This window comes from Mobula birostris, chromosome 4 (genome assembly GCF_030028105.1).
Source record: "Mobula birostris isolate sMobBir1 chromosome 4, sMobBir1.hap1, whole genome shotgun sequence".
Taxonomy (NCBI): domain Eukaryota; kingdom Metazoa; phylum Chordata; class Chondrichthyes; order Myliobatiformes; family Myliobatidae; genus Mobula; species Mobula birostris.
This window is the reverse complement of record NC_092373.1, coordinates 165427313-165440724: the sequence shown is the minus strand read 5'-3', so window position 1 is coordinate 165440724 and position 13412 is coordinate 165427313. Positions and strand designations below refer to the sequence as shown.

The window sequence follows — 13412 nt, the reverse complement described above, 5'->3', positions numbered from 1 at the left end:
ACATATATGTCATCATATGCTATTTTGTGATTCATTTAATTATGCGCATTCACAGTAAGTGCTAAGAAACACAAGAGAAACAATGAAAAACTGTTTACAAAGACGGACAAACAACCAATGTGTAAAAGACAACAAATTGTGCAAATACAAAAAAGAAAATGAAAGAAAATAACAAAAAAATAAAAATATTGAGAATATAAGTTTTACAATCCTTGAAAGCGAGTTCATAGGTTGTGGAATGATTTCACTGTTGGGGTGAGTAAAGTTATCCACTTTGGTTCAGGAGCCTGATGGTTGAGGGGTAATAATTGTTCCTGAACCTGGTGGTGTAGGACCAAAGGCTCTTGTACTTCCCTCTTGATGGCATCAGTGAGAAGAGAGCATGGCCTGGATGGCATGGGTCCTTGATGATGGATGCTACTTTCCTGCAACAGCGCTCCTTGTTCATGTGCTCAATGGTGGGGAGGGCTTTGCCTGTGATGGAATAGGCTGTATCCACCATCTTTTATAGGCTTTACCGTTCTTGGGCATTTCCGTTTCCATACCAGGCTGTGATGCAAACAGTCAGTATACTCTCCACAGTGCATCTATAGATGTTTGTCAAAGTTTTAGATGACCTGCCAAATCTTTGCAAACTTCCAAAAGTAGTAAAGGTACGACCATGCCTTCTTTGTAATGGCACTTACGTGCTGAACCCAGGACAGATCCTCTGAAGTGATAATGCTGAAGAAGTTAAAGTTACTGACCCTCTCCACCTCTGGTCCCCCGATGAGTATTCACTCATGGACTTCCTCCTGTAGTCGATATTCAGTTCTTTGGTTTTGCTGATGTTGAGTGAGAGGTGGTTGTTGTGGCACCATTCAGACAGATTCTCACTCTCCCTCCTATATGCTGATTTGTCACCACCTTTAATTTGGCCAACAACAGTTGTGTTTTCAGCAAACTGGAGTTGTACTTAACCTCACAAATCATACGTGTAAAGTGAGAGCAGGGGCTAATATATGAGATGATACTGCCAGTACAAACTGACTGGGGTCTGAATGAGAGGAAATAGAGGATCCAGCTGCAGAAGGAGGCACTGAGGCCTAGATCTTGGAGTTTGTTTATTAGTTTTGAGGGGACTATAGTGTTGGATGCGAAACTGTAGTCAATGAAGAGCATCTTCATTGTCCAGATGTTCCAGAATCAAATGTCCCATGACATTTTGTTATAGAAGAGGAGTTAGTCCTGGAGTTTTGGTCAGTACAGTATTAATGCCTCTCTTCTTATTTCTCATGCATACGAAGGAATCTTTGTCAATGATATTTGAGGGAGCTTGGTGAATGCAAATTGGCTGTTGGGCTTACAGTAAGTCACACTTCACAAGAACTCCATTATAAAGCAGATTAAGATGTTCTGAGAGTCATGAAAGCAGTTTATAAATGCATATATTTCTTTTATATTAATCTATGTGGTAAAGATATGAAGAGATATCTTGATCAGTCATGAAAGTGTCTAATTACTAGTGTGACCACACCCATTTGAATTTCATATTTCAGGATTCCATGTAAAAGATGGTTCCCAATTTAACTTTTAAATGTCCAACTTCCTATGCCAGTTGTTCACCTGAAGAAATTGTTTCTCTGTATCTATGCTTTTCAGTCCCTTTATTATCTTGATTACTTTAATTCAGTTTGTAATTCAGTTAGGGAATACCCTGTGGTAGAATTTTTTCATTTCCCAAAGCATGTCAATCTTGACAGACTCCTGAAGTGTACTAGTCTTCCAAAATGTGTGAATGAAAGCCTCACAAGAGTTTTAGAACAAGGGAAATGACTCAGTTATTTAGTGAGTAAAATAATTCCCTTTAAATTATTGGAGGAAAAGTATTGCCTAGGAGAGAGCCGAAGAGAGAAATCCAGGGTGATTTATGTTAGAGTTGAAAGAAAATTGTTTACATTAATAATTTAGAGCATAAGAAATAGAAGCTATATAATGTAATTTGGCTTTAAACTTGGTGTTGAAAGCCAGAAAAAGTTTACGGTTCATTGCTTAAATTACTAGTTACGGCAAAGCTAGAGTTCTGGTCATCACACTGCATGAAGTATGTGATAGTATGAAGAATTCATGAGGATGTGAACAGAGTTGGAGAATTTTAGTTATGTATAGGTTTTACAGAATTTGATTTTTCTTTCATAATGATTTTGTTAGGTAAAATCAATAATAAATTTTAGAGATTCATATTATTTTTAACTGATTTGAATTTTCAGGATTGACCAGAATTAGTAGTATGGAGATAGACAATGTATCATTAAGGCATGACATTAAAAGCTTTAAATAGTCACTTGTAAAGTATTAAAATGTGTATACAACAATAATATAGATTTATGTCATTGCTCTCATTTGATAGCTGCAAAACATTCCAGACAATGTTGAGCTTTCATAACGTAAACACGCGGAATTCTGCAGATGCTGGAATTTCAAGCAACACACATCAAAGTTGCTGGTGAACGCAGCAGGCCAGGCAGCATCTCTAGGAAGAGGTACAGTCGAAGTATCGGGCCGAGACCCTTCGTCAGGACTAACTGAAAGAAGAGATAGTAAGAGATTTGAACGTGGGAGGAGGAGGGGGAGATCCAAAATGATTGGAGAAGACAGGAGGGGGAGGGATGCAGCCAAGAGCTGGACAGGTGATTGGCAAAAGGGATATGAAAGGATCATGGGATAGGAGGCCCAGGGAGAAGGAAAAGGGGGAGGGGGGGGAGAAAACCAGAGGATGGGCAGGGGGTATAGTCAGAGGGACAGAGGGAGAAAAAGGCGAGAGAGAGAGAAAGAATGTGTGTATATAAATAAATAACGGATGGGGTACGGGGGGGAGGTGGGGCATTAGCGGAAGTTGGAGAAGTCAATGTTCATGCCATCAGGTTGGAGGCTACCCAGACGAAATACAAGGTGTTGTTCTTCCAACCTGAGTGTGGCCTCATCTTTACATTAGAGGAGGCTGTGGTCTTACCTCGACACGGTTTCATCCCCCCTTCCTACCTATGTTTGTGACACTTCTCACGCTCTTAAACTTTTCGATGATTTTAAGTTCCCTGGCCCCCACCGCTTTATTTTCACCATGGATGTCCAGTCCCTATATACGTCCATCCCCCATCAGGAAGGTCTGAAAGCTCTCCGCTTCTTTTTGGATTCCAGACCTAATCATTTCGCCTCTACCACCACTCTACTCTGTCTAGTGGAATTAGTCCTTACTCTTAATAATTTCTCCTTTGGCTCCTCCCACTTCCTCCAAACTAAAGGTGTAGCTGTGGACACCTGTCTGGGTCCTAGCTATGCCTGTCTTTTTGTTGGCTTTGTGGAACAATCTATGTTCCAAACCTGTTTGGGTATCCATCCCCCAGTTTTCCTTTGCTACATCGACGACTGCATTGGCGCTGCTTCCTGCAGGCATGCTGAGCTTGTTGACTTTGTTAACTTTGCCTCCAACTTTCACCCTGCTCTCAAGTTCACCTGGTCCATTTCCGACACCTCCCTCCCCTTTCTAGATCTTTCTGTCTCTATCTCTGGAGACAGCTTATCTATTGATGTCTACTATAAGCCTACTGACTCTCTCAGCTATCTGGACTATTCCTCTTCTCACCCTGTCTCTTGCAAAAATGCCATCCCCTTCTCGCAATTCCTCTGTCTCCGCAGCATCTGCTCTCAGGATGAGGCTTTTCATTCCAGGACGAGGGAGATGTCCTCCTTTTTTTAAAGAAAGGGGCTTCCCTTCCTCCACCATCAACTCTGCTCTCAAATGCATCTCCCCTATTTCACGCACATCTGTTCTCACTCCATCCTCCCGTCACCCCACTAAGAATAGGGTTCCCCTGGTCCTCACCTACCACCCCACCAGCCTCCGGGTCCAACATATTATTCTCCGTAACTTCTGCCACCTCCAACTGGATCCCACCACTAAGCACATCTTTCCCTCCCTCCACCCACCCTGCTTTCCACAGGGATCGCTCCCTACGCGACTCCCTTGTCCATTCGTCCCCACCATCCCTCCCCACTGATCTCCCTCCTGGCATTTATCCTTGTAAGCAGAACAAGTGCTACACATGCCCTTACACTTCCTCCCTTACCAGCATTCAGGGCCCCAGACAGTCCTTCCAGGTGAGGCGACACTTCACCTGTGAGTCAGCTGGGGTGGTATACTGCGTCCGGTGCTCCCGATATGGCCTTCTATATATTGGCGAGACCCGACGCAGACTGGGAGATGGTTTTGCTGAACACCTACGCTCTGTCTGCCAGAGAAAGCAGGATCTCCCAGTGGCCACACATTTTAATTCCACATCCCATTCCCATTCTGACATGTCTATCCACGGCCTCCTCTACTGTAACGATGAAGCTACACTCAGGTTGGAGGAACAACACCTTATATTCCGTCTGGGTAGCCTCCAACCTGATGGCTTGAACATCGACTTCTCCAACTTCCGCTAATGCCCCATCTCCCCCTCGTACCCCATTTATATACACACATTCTTTCTCCCTCTGTCCCTCTGACTTGCTCCTTCCCCATCCTCTTTTTTTTTTCCCTTCTCCCTTTTCCTTCTCCCTAGGTCTCCTGTCCCATGATCCTCTCATATCCCTTTTGCCAATCACCTGTCCAGCTCTTAGCTCCATCCCTCTCCCTCCTGTCTTCTCCTATCATTTTGGATCTCCCCCTCCCCCTCCCACTTTCAAATCTCTTACTACCTCTTCTTTCAGTTAGTCCTGACGAAGGGTCTCGGCCCGAAATGTCTCCTTCCTAGAGATGCTGCCTGGCCTGCTGCGTTCACCAGCAACTTTGATGTGTGTTGAGCTTTCACAACATTTGAATGAAATTTCATTCCTTTTACAATCCAAAAGAAATATTTTAGACCATAAGACCATAAGACAAAGGAGCAGAAGTAGGCCATTCGGCCCATCGAGTCTGCTCCGCCATTTTATCATGAGCTGATCCATTTTATCCTATTGAGTTCCACTGCCCCGCCTTCTCACCATAACCTTTGATGCCCTGGCTACTCAGATACCTATCAATCTCTGCCTTAAATACACCCAATGACTTGGCCTCCACTGCTGCCCGTGGCAACAAATTCCATAGATTCACCACCCTCTGACTAAAAAAATTTCTTCGCATTTCTGTTCTGAAAGGGTGCCCTTCAATCCTGAAGTCACGCCCTCTCATACTAGACTCCCCCATCATGGGAAACAACTTTGCCACATCCACTCTGTCCATGCCTTTTAACATTCGAAATGTTTCTATGAGGTCTCCCCTCATTCTTCTAAACTCCAAGGAATACAGTCCAAGAGCGGTCAAACGTTCCTCATATGTTAACGCTCTCATTCTCGGAATCATTCTAGTGAATCTTCTCTGTACCCTCTCCAACGTCAGCACATCCTTTCTTAAATAAGGAGACCAAATCTGCCCACAGTACTCCAAGTGAGGTCTCACCAGCGCCTTATAGACCCTCAACATCACATCCCTGCTCCTATACTCTATTCCTCTAGAAATGAATGCCAACATTGCATTCGCCTTCTTCACTACTGACTCAACCTGGAGGTTAACTTTAAGGGAATCCTGTACGAGGACTCCCAAGTCCCGTTGCATTTCAGAACTTTGAATTCTTTCCCCATTTAAATAATAGTCTGCCCATTTATTTTTTCTGCCAAAGTGCATAACCATACACTTTCCAACATTGTACTTCATTTGCCACTTCTCTGCCCATTCTTCCAATCTATCCAAGTCTGTCTGCAGACTCTCTGTTTCCTCAGCACTACCGGCCCCTCCACCTATCTTCGTATCGTCAGCAAACTTAGCCACAAAGCCATCTATTCCATAATCCAAATCATTGATGTACAATGTAAAAAGAAGCGGCCCCAACACTGATCCTTGTGGAACACCACTGGTAACCGGCAGCCAACCAGAATAGGATCCCTTTATTCCCACTCTCTGTTTCCTGCCAATCAGCCAACGCTCTATCCACGTGTGTAACTTTCCTGTAATTCCATGGGCTCTTATCTTGTTAAGTAGCCTCACTTGTGGCACCTTGTCAAAGGCCTTCTGAAAATCCAAATATACAACATCCACTGCATCTCCCTTGTCTAGCCTACTGGTAATTTCCTCAAAAAATTGTAATAGGTTTGTCAGGCAGGATTTTCCTTTAAGGAATCCATGCTGAGTTCTGCCTGTCTTGTCATATGCCTCCAGGTACTCTGTAACCTCATCCTTGACAATTGACTCCAACAACTTCCCAACCACCGACGTCAAGCTAACAGGTCTATAATTTCCTTTTTGCTTCCTTGCCCCCTTCTTAAATAACGGAGTGACATTTGCAATCTTCCAGTCTTCCGGAACCATGCCAGAATCTATCGACTTTTGAAAGATCATCGCTAATGCCTCCGCAATCTCCACAGCTACTTCCTTCAGAACACGAGGGTGCATTCCGTCTGGTCCAGGAGATTTATCGACCTTTAGCCTATTCAGCTTCCTGAGTACTTTCTCTGTCGTAATTGTGACTGCGCACACCTCTTCCCTGCCACCCTTGAGTGTCCGGTATCCTGCTGTCTTCCTTAGTGAAGACTGATGCAAAATACTTGTTCAGTTCCTCTGCCATCTCCTCATCTCCCATTACAATTTCTCCAGTATCATTTTCTATTGGTCCTATATCTACTCTCACCTGTCTTTTACTCTTTATATACTTGAAAAAGCTTTTAGTATCCTTTTTGCTATTATTTGCTAGTTTCCTTTCATAGTTAATCTTTTCTCTCTTAATGACCTTCTTGGTTTTCTTTTGTAAGGTTTTAAAAACTTCCCAATCCTCTGTCTTCCCACTAATTTTTGCTTCCTTGTATGCCCTCTCCTTTGCTTTAACTTTGGCTTTGACTTCTCTTGTCAACCACGGTTGCATCCTTTTTCCACTCGAAAATTTCTTCTTTTTTGGAATATACCTGTCTTGCACATTCCTCATTTCTCACATAAACTCCAGCCACTGCTGCTCTGCCGTCTTTCTCGCCAGTGCCTCTTTCCAGTCAACTTTGGCCAGTTCCTCTCTCATGCCACTGTAATTTCCTTTACTCCACTGAAACACCGACACATCAGATTTCGGCTTCTCTTTTTCTAATTTCACAGTGAACTCAATCATGTTATGATCACGGTCTCCTAAGGGTTCCTTCACCTCAATCTCTCCAATCACCTCCGGTTCATTACACAATACCCAATCCAGTACAGCCGATCCCCTAGTGGGCTCAACAACAAGCTGTTCTAAAAAGCCATCTCGCAGACATTCTACAAATTCTCTCTCTTGAGATCCAGTGCCGACCTGATTTTTCCAATCTACTCGCATGTTAAAATCCCCCACAATTATCATAACACTGCCCTTCTGACCAGCCTTTTCTATTTCCAGTTGTAATTTATAGTCCCCATCCCTGCAGCTGTTTGGAGGCCTATAAATAACTGCCATCAAGGTCCTTTTACCCCTGCTATTCCTTAGCTCAACCCATAAAGATTCTGCACCTTCCGATCCTATGTCACCTCTTTCTAATGATTTAATATCATTTCTTACCAATAAAGCCACACCTCCCCCTCTGCCTACCTTCCTATCCTTCCGATACATCGTGTATCCTTGGACGTTCAGCTCCCAGAGACGTATCCTTTAGCCAGGTCTCAGTGATGGCCACAATATCATACCTGCCAATCTGTAGCTGTACAACAAGATCATCCACCTTATTCCTTATGCTGCGTGCATTTAAGTACAACACCTTAAGATCAGTATTTGATACTTTTTGCTTTGATTTCACTGCAACTTTATTGCACTGCAACTCATCCCAATAGCTACACATTTGCCCCATCACCTGCCTGTCTTTCCTGACATCTTTACTGCTCATTATCTTAGATTTATTTGTTTTCCCCTTCCTCCGCTCTATCATTCCAGTTCCCATCCCCCTGCCAAATTAGTTTAAACCCTCCCTAACAGCTCTATTAAACTTTCCCGCCAGGACATTGGTCCCCTTCGGGTTCAGGTGTAACCTGTCCTTTTTGAACAGGTCATACTTTCCCCAGAAGAGATCCCAATTATCCAAGAATCTGAAGCCCTGCCCCCTACACCAGTCTCTCAGCCAGACATTCATCTGTCTGATCCGACTACTCTTGCACTCGCTAGCACGTGGCACAGGTAGCAATCCCGAGATTACTACCCTGGAGGTCCTGCTTCTCAGCTTCCTTCCTAACTCCTGGAAATCTCTCTTCAGGACTTCCTCCTTTGTCCTATCTATGTCATTGGTACCCACATGTACCAAGACAACTGGCTGCTCACCCTCCCCCTTTAGAATATTCAGGACCCGATCCGAGACATCCCGTACCCTGGCACCTGGGAGGCAACACACCATGCGGGTATCTCTGTCAGGCTCACAGAATCTCCTGTCTGTTCCCCTGACTATGGAATCACCCATGACTACCGCATTTCTCTTCTCCCTCCTTCTCTCCTGCACAACAGCGCCAGGCTCAGTGCCAGAGACCCGGTCACCGTGGGCATCCTCTGTCAGGTCATCCCCCTCAACAGCATCCAGAACAAGATATTTGTTGCTGAGGGGGACAGCCAGAGGGGTGCTCTCCACTATCCGGGCATTTCCCTTCCCTCTCTTGACAGTGACCCAGTGTTCTGACTCCTGTAGCCTAGGGATGACTACCTCCCTGTAGCTCCTGTCTATCACCTCTTCACTTTCCCTGATAAGCAGTAGGTCATCAAGCTGCAGCTGCAGATCCCTAACACGGTCTCTGAGGAGCTGCAACTCGGTGCACCTGGCGCAGATGTGGCCATCAGGGAGGCTGGAAGTCTCCCAGGATTCCCACATCTGACACCCTGAACAAAGCACTAACCCTGCAGGCATGCTATCTAATTCTACACGAATGAAACAGGAAAAATAAGTCTACTCACCCACTTACCTCGCTAAACAGACAAATTTTTTAAACTGTTAGCTCGTACCGTTAGCTGTGAGAGCCCTGCTGTTCCTGTCTGTCCGGGCCGATTCACGAAAGGGGTGGGGGGGGGGAAGAAAAAAAGAGTTGGCGCTTTGCTCTTGCCTCTTCCCGTTTATAGCCGAAGCCCGTTGAAGCCAAAGCCCTACACTCTGCTACCACTCTGACAGCTGCCCACTGTATAGGGTGGTCGCCTTTTTAAGCTCTCTGCGCGGTCCTGCTGACGTCTCGCCCTTCTTGCACTCAAAGGCGGTTTTTTTTAAAAACTTCTTCCTTCACAATTTAGCTCCCACGACGCTCTGTAGTCCTGATCCAAAGGTTTGATTAATTTTGATTAATCTGTGTTGTTCACATCAATCGGTAGTTACCAAATTTTAAAAAATCATGTTATGGTATGGTTATATATCAGGAGAGATTGTATAGGCTAGTTTCTGTCTTTGAAACAAAAACAGTTGAGTGGTGATTTAATTGAGATACATAAAAGGTAGGCCGGCTGGTGGCGTAGTGACATCAGCGCTGGACTTCAGGAGGTCCCGAGTTCGAAATCCATTTGGCTCCCTTCACACTTTCCATCCATGCCCTGGGTTGAGTGTCGAGCTAACAACTCGACCTCGTTAAAAAAAAAAACCTGGAGAGGGATGGGCTCCTCTAGGTCTCAGATGCCCAAGACACGCTGTATGATGAGCATACCAAAAGCTTGTCACGACAGCACCCTGACTCCATTAGGAGTTAAGGGCACGCGCACACATGCACACACACACACACACACACACACACACACACACACACACACACAGAGTCAGGAAGGACTGTTTCCAACCGCCGTAAAACAAGATACAGCCAAAAAGACTGTTTCCTTTCACAGAGCAGGTCAGTAACATGGAATTTTAGATAATTGAGGGGAGTTTAAAAATCGTTTGCAATCAGTAGAATGTATGTGGTGTTAAATTTATTGCCTGAAAAATGTAAAAGGCTGAAAGCTGGATGAAGGAATTATGCAGACAGTTTACGGTCTACTTCAGTCCCATGAATTTCTGTGATATGTAGTGTGCAATATCTCCTATACCAAATAAAGTAGCCACTGAGTGTATGTCTGTGGTCTTCTGCTGCTGTAGCCCATCCACTTCAAGGTTTGACATTTGCATTCAGACTTGCTCTTCTGCATACCACTGTTGTAGCATGTGGTAATTTGACTTATTATCGCTTTCTGTCAGCTTGAACCAGTCTGGCATTTCTCCTCTGTCCTCCCTCATTAGCAAGGCATTTTCACCCACAGATCTGTTGCTCACTGGATTTTTTTTTTGCTTTTTGCACCATTCTTGGCAAACTCTAGAGTCTGTTGTGTGCGAAAACCCTGGGTAATCTGCAGTTTCTGAGTTACTCAAATCACCCATTTGGCACCAACAATCATTCAACGGTCAAAGTCACTTAGATCACATTTCTTTCCCACTCTGATGTTTAGTCTGAAGAGCAACTGAACCTTTTGACCATGTCTGCATGCTTTTATGCATTGAGTTGCTACCACATGATTGGCTTGAATAGATATTTGCATTAACAAGCAGGTGTACAAGTGTACCTAATAAAGTGGCCACTGAGTGTTACGACGGAAATGGTTGACAAAAAATGGCCCTTATCATGTTGGCAGAAGCTAATTACATAGAGAATGTAGCACAGAAACACTTAAAAGTCCCTCTGATCCACACATTTACGCTCTACATGAGCCTTTTTCCATTCCATTTCATATAATCCCTTTAGAAAATACTGTGAACAATATACAGAAATATAGCATTGTATGTTTGTGCCTTGACTGCTAATAACAATGTTCAGTCATGTCTTTTAATGAAAGACAGAGAAATAAGGCAGTATGTTAAGATTTGTCTGTTCTGCTAAGGTGAAGAGTATGTATAAAAGTTGCTGGCAGGCAATGTAAAGGGAAATTTTGAGTTGATGTAAATTGTATTTTTTTGACAAACAATACCAATTTGCATTTTTGTAGTGTCTTTGTAGTAACAAACCATTTCTAAGTATTTCAGTGGAACATTATGAAACTTTTAACAGTGAGATACATAAAAAGAGATTAGGATATAATTAAGTCTTGGACAGAGCGGTAGATTTAAGTGAGACACAGACATTAGATGCTAGAACTGATGTAGGATTTTGATCTGAAACGTGCTAGTTCCTTTCACCCCTACAGATGATGCTCAACCCATTGAATTCCTCTAATAGATTACTGTTAGACATGTGAGGCTGGAAATGCTGGAAGTCTGGAACAATTCACAAAGATACTGGAGGAAATGGACAGTGACATTTCAGGATGAGCCCCTTTGTTTATTGGGGCAAACTTTATGAAGTGCCTTCAGGAATAGTCTGAGTTAGAGAGGTTAATGGAGGGAACTCTGGAGCTCAGAGACCACACTATTGAAGGAAACCAGGAATGCACTTTAGGAGAGAACACGGAATAATCTTGGAGGCTTTTAATTCTGGTGGAGGTTACAAATAGGAATAAGGCACAAAATTATTGGGAATTTAATAGGATGGCATCTTCTGACCGAAACATGTTAAACTCTATACATACTGTAAACTACTTTTAAAGTGCGGTGATTGTTTATCTAGATGAGTGCAGTTGTCAGTCTTTCTAAAAAGGTTCCACAGTCATTGCTGAACAAATATCTGGTTACAGTTTTTGAACTGTGCTAAAGCAGGCTATGCAGGGTTAGCTTTCTGTATATGTGGCATACAGGCTGTTTACACATTACAGAATACAACTGCATATCCCTCGGATCCTCTACATGTAATAAATCAGATGTAGAAAGAACAGTAGTGCTAAAATCGTACATTTTACTATCCACAATGTAAGTCCCCAAATTTACACTCAAATTTTCACAGTATTTTTAAGAAAAATCTTAGCAATCAGTTATTCTCTAAGTGGCAGTGTAAAAAAAAAAGTTTAACATAACTTGAGAAGAATGTGACCTTTCTGGATGTTAATCTTTTGTTCCTTATAATTGTGCATGGGCTTAAGCTGACATCATTTAATAATTTTAGATCTTAAGCTATTAATTTCTATTCTGAATGCTAAAAATTTCTTTTTTATTTAGTTCTATTTATAAATGATTTTAAAGGACAACATAAAATCTATTTTACACTTGGAAAGAATCTTAGTCAAATCAGTTCTCCCTTACTGGAAGCAATCAAGCACAAAATAGCCTCCAATAAAAATTGAAGATCTATTTATTTTTCCCTGTGCTGTATTTCGATTCCATATTTGGTGTTTCCCAGTGTAAAAATGCTTCTTATGCCATTGTTTCAGTCATAAGATCTTTGAAAGTATGTTTGAACTTTGTCTGTCTTAGTACTGATTTATTAAAGAATGCTGATGGATTATTACAGATACAAACAGTTAAATATTTTTTTCTTTAATCCACTTTCTGAAGAATTGCACATGGGCAGTGGACCAAGTTTAACCTTCAGACCGAACAGTTTTGAGGATAAGGATATGTAAATCAATACAACTTATCTAATTTCTGTTTTTAAAGTCTTATATTTCATTCTTTATATTCTGCTTCTACTATCAGTGCAGTATTTATGGTGGAAGCTCTGTGTGTTAATTTGTCACCCAATTCTGCTAGTGATGCTCCTAATGTGCTACTACTAACAATTGGATAAAGAAACAGACAAGTTTATATTCGGCCTTTTATGATGACCAGTGAAGTACTTTTGAAGTGAAATTAATTCTCTGAAAAATAATCACAGGGGGTCCTTTAAGTTCATGGAATTTAAAAATTGGTGTTTCAACTAAAAGTGGGCACCTTTGATAATGGAGTTCTTCCTCAGTGCTGCATTGGAGCCGTTGTCTTGGAATTTAAAATGGAGAATGTTGTCAAGAATTGAAGTTGGACATAAGATTTCATACTATTGTGTGCAGATTGTATTTTCAAGTCTTTACATTTATGTTTAGGTTTTAACACCCAATTATTTTGTATATTAAGTGCATGTATCTTTTGGAGTTATACAATGTTAATATTAAAGTTTCCTGCCATGTTTGCTGGGAAAGGTTTGAGTTTAATAGCTGAAGCATGTTCTCCTTAGTTTTTGATAGTGTGGTTGCAGAAGAGGCATTGTTCCCTTCAGTGGCAGGTGAGCAAAGGGAGTTGATTGTTAGAATTTTGTGTATGACTCTTTATAACTCCAAACCATTTTGCGAGTTGCTGACAGATTCTAATACAAAGGTGAAGGGAAAATTTGTTCAAGCTTTGTATTCTCAGGCTACAAAGGAGTAAATTCTCACTGACTACATACCCAGTTCTGCCAATGTTGCCTATGTATCAAGACTATTAAATATTTACACAGGTGGCACACTTCTGTTCGGCAATTCCACTGCAACTTTGCAGAGCTGCTATTATAATTTAAAATATTTTACAAAAACTTGCTA

The 13412-nt window shown here is 42.3% G+C and overlaps 1 protein-coding gene across 3 annotated transcripts in view; it reads left to right on the top strand.

Moving 5' to 3' along the window:
- Window positions 1-13412, top strand: part of gstcd (glutathione S-transferase, C-terminal domain containing) — a 238736-nt gene that overhangs the window by 1186 nt on the left and 224138 nt on the right. The gene's annotated exons all lie outside the window — the stretch shown is intronic.